Source organism: Pteropus alecto, unplaced genomic scaffold (genome assembly GCF_000325575.1).
Source record: "Pteropus alecto unplaced genomic scaffold, ASM32557v1 scaffold79, whole genome shotgun sequence".
Lineage (NCBI taxonomy): Eukaryota > Metazoa > Chordata > Mammalia > Chiroptera > Pteropodidae > Pteropus > Pteropus alecto.
The window spans coordinates 1,863,762-1,867,709 of record NW_006494612.1 but is presented as its reverse complement, the minus strand read 5'-3'; positions in this window follow the sequence as shown (position 1 = coordinate 1,867,709).

The window sequence follows — 3,948 nt, the reverse complement described above, 5'->3', positions numbered from 1 at the left end:
ATCTAAACAAATGAAATGTACAAAAATAGTCTAAGTTTAAAATGTTAAAAGTTCGAGACTCATTTTTGCAGTAAAATGAGGAACAAATATTATACAAGTTTACATGTAAAATAAATGGAGCTTTCCAAAATTAGAGAAATTTCCTTATTACCTGAAAAATGTCTAATATATTGTGCTGCTTATATTGTGGTAAATTCTTTGAAAATAGCACCAAATCTCTATCTTTAAATTAATTTAACATATATTTATGAGTGCCTATTTTGTTATGAGAGTCTCAAAAATGAACAAGCTACAAATAATTTTCATTCAGCTCTATAAGCATGTAAATATCTATCTTGGTCAAGTTATGGAAAAGGGAATCACAAAATCTAATATTGCTAATAAAATCAGGAGGAAAAGGAGTTAATAGGAACATTTCATCCATGCATTCTGGGGGAGTATGTTTATAGATGGAGTGATCTGGAGTACAGTAGGATATGGTACCCATCTTGCCAAAGTGAATTCCTGAAGGTTGTCAAGTTTTCTCACGTGCCTCTACTGGTCTTTATAAACAAAAGTAAAGTATTGAAATAAAAAGAAAGAAAGAAAGAAAGACTAACCTGGGGCTGATGAAAACTGGTTGAATGACCTCATCTTCTGAAGAACCTAAAATCAGAAAGCTCAAGTCAGTACTATATTAATTGCCTAATTAATTGCATCTTCTTCAGCTTAATGACTCATTAGAAAGCAATAAAATGCCTAGGTTTTGACTCTGTGAAGTCAAAGACTCACCAAGCAAAATTAGATAACCAATTGGCATAAACTTGCCTTTCATTCTTATTAAAAAAACACAGGTTTAAAAAAATGTTTAAAAAAAAATTTATAACAAGACCATTATGATGTAGTCCAAGATACTGACTTCATGAATTATGCAGTTAAATTTTAAGAAATATTTATTATTACACTGTAATTCAAGAATCCCATTTTGTAAAACCAGTTGAAAAATCAACCCAATCCACAAGTGTGTTTCTTGATGAACTTATTTGACTATTCTCTTCAGATATATTTTAGAAGATAATGAGAACCAAATTGTGGTACTACATCATTGATATTAGGTCTCTCTGTTACTTTGAGAAAAATTACTTTAATGGTAATACATTTAATCATTAAGTATATTTAATTAAAGGTATCTAACATGCATTATCTCAGATTTTGAAAAGCAACAACTGTTCTTTTTTAAAAAATGTAAGTACTGATGTTTCTAATATATCCACTGGCAGATGTTACAGCACAATAAAACTTGCAATAAAGAGGTCACCCAGTAATAAAATATAGCAATTGGAAGAGAAAGTCCTACTGGCCACTGAATTAACATTTTTATCCTGAGCTCAGTTATTAAGATTTGTAAAATAGATTGGTTTGAACATGCATCCACTCACCTGCTACCACCCACGGTTGTCTTTGTCCCCTTAACCAAGTTTTACACACTATATCTACTATATCAATTCACAAAAAAATAAGCCATTGTATGTAAATTCTTTAAGTTGCAATCTCATTTCTTCTCAAAACTAAATGGAGGCTTTTCCAAGTGCAGAGTTCTACTGAATGTTGACCCAAGATTCTTCTTACAAGGGATGATAATCCCACTGAGTAAGATTTGAAAAGAATAGAGGAAGAATGTGAACAAAAGGCAAGTGAAACTCTGTACATTAAATCCTTCAGTTATCCTGTGTTTACAACCAAAAGACAGAAGATAATGACAGACCTTAATGCTAACAAAATTCATTATTAAAACTTATTGAAATAGAGCTTTCCCTTACACTGAGGCTATACTATACTAAGTTTTATTTTGCACATTTGGTTTCTGTGGGGGTGTATTTAAATATACATAAATTTCAGCACAACCCTAACTCATGTTTTTCTATTCTAATAGCCCACAACCCATGCTTAATCTTCTCTATCTGCTTATATTTACAGAGAAGTTCAAACTAACCCTATCAAACAATTGATAGGGTTAAAAAAAAAAACTTTTCAAATAATTCAGATGATAAATTATTATAAATGGTAGACTTAGTAAAGTGAAAACCAAATATTATAACACTATTTAAGAGCTCTAACTATGAGCTTTCTGGGTTTAAAAAGAGCCAGTGAATTCAAATGATAAAGATGTCTCGATTTTTCACTATCTAAATTTACATATGATAGTTTTTCTCAACATGATAGTTTTAATATTATCATCCCTTTTCAAAGGAAAAGATAAGATTATTTCACAGACATCGATATATTTCACTGATGTTAATGGTATAAAATTTTTCAAAAACAAGTTAGTAAAGAAAACATAATAGTTTTAAAATGAATGTTGCAATCCACAGAACGTTTACTGAACAACTATGATAGGAATGAGACAGGTAAATGTTACATAAAATATTTACAATATTAAATGTTCATATCCTTATTATGACTATTTGAAATAATAAAGAATTAAAATAATTCTTAGAATGCATAATAATCAAACACAGCTATTTAGAATTCTACATGTGTATTTATTTAATACTATAATATTGGGTAAATATTAAAAAAATTTAAAATTGTGATATCCTAGAATACACTTCTGACCCTTCACTAGAATAATTCCTGTTCATCATTTAAATCTCCACTTAGATCTTTTTCTTACTGTTACATACTAAGTACAACACTTCTACCATATAATACTATGTAATAGCCCATGAAGATGTTCTCTCTCCCAATTTGATTCTATGCTCTATAGTGGTAGGATTGTGTATATTTGGCTTATCATTGTAATCATGGCATTCTTTAGTGTTCAATATATATTTTTTAATGAATCAATGGCTTAATGAATTTCTGAACCTGGGTTGACTATCTCTAGGGTGCTTTTTATGAAATAAGTGAATTTGCATATAACATTTGCTTAAAAACTATCTTTCCATAAAAAGAGAATGTGATAGGCAATTAATCATTTGACTATTGCAAATATAAACTATGTACATAAAGTGGCTTCCAATATCTTTATTTAAAATATACATAACTTACTGCTATAAAATTGCCTAACTTATAAACACTATCCTTTACATTCTTAGATATCATACTAATAAAATATGTAAAAATATTCTTCTCAAGCACTTTACATATTGTTAATCCACTGTTGTAATATTCAATGTAAAGAAAAATAATTACTACTACACATTATACACTCATTTATTTAAAAATTGCCAATTAAGCTGTTAAGACCAGAGAACTGAATATAATAAAGATCAAGAGTTATTTTAAACTTTATTTAAATTCAAGTTACATTGTTAGCCTTCCTTTAGTATTAATGAAAAGGAAAAGTTACTTTAAGTTGGCAAAAAATGATTAAGCAATTAAGAATATTTACAATAAAAGGAAAATTATTTCATTATTTATTCTCATCACTGTGATTTCTCACCATGTTAAAAAATATTCAAGAAAACAAAATTTTTGTTTCTCTTATCAGTATTTTCTATAATAATGCAGGTGTAAAATACATTATAGTTTACTAAGCGAGATATTCATTATGGCTTATAATAAAAATTTTTAACCTATTTACAATATTACTCAACTGTCATTGAAATAAATACAATCTTTGAAAAGCAAAGTAGGCAACAATATGACTTTTCTTTCTTAGAACTGGGGAAAAATTTTTAAATGACTGTACTGAAAATCATACAGCAAACATACTACACAAACACTAGACTAAAACTAAAAACAATATTTATTTATATTTACTATAACAAATATAACATATAAACACAGCAAATAAAATTTTAAATGTGTAAGTTCAACAGCGAAGTGAATGTTTTCTTACACCGTCTTCTAAATGAATGTTTAATAAGCATTAAAACCCTTCACTGTAATTATATTTTGCAAATTAGTCAATAGACTAAATTCAAATGCTGCATAAGCAAAATCAGGTTAAATTATTTTTCATTG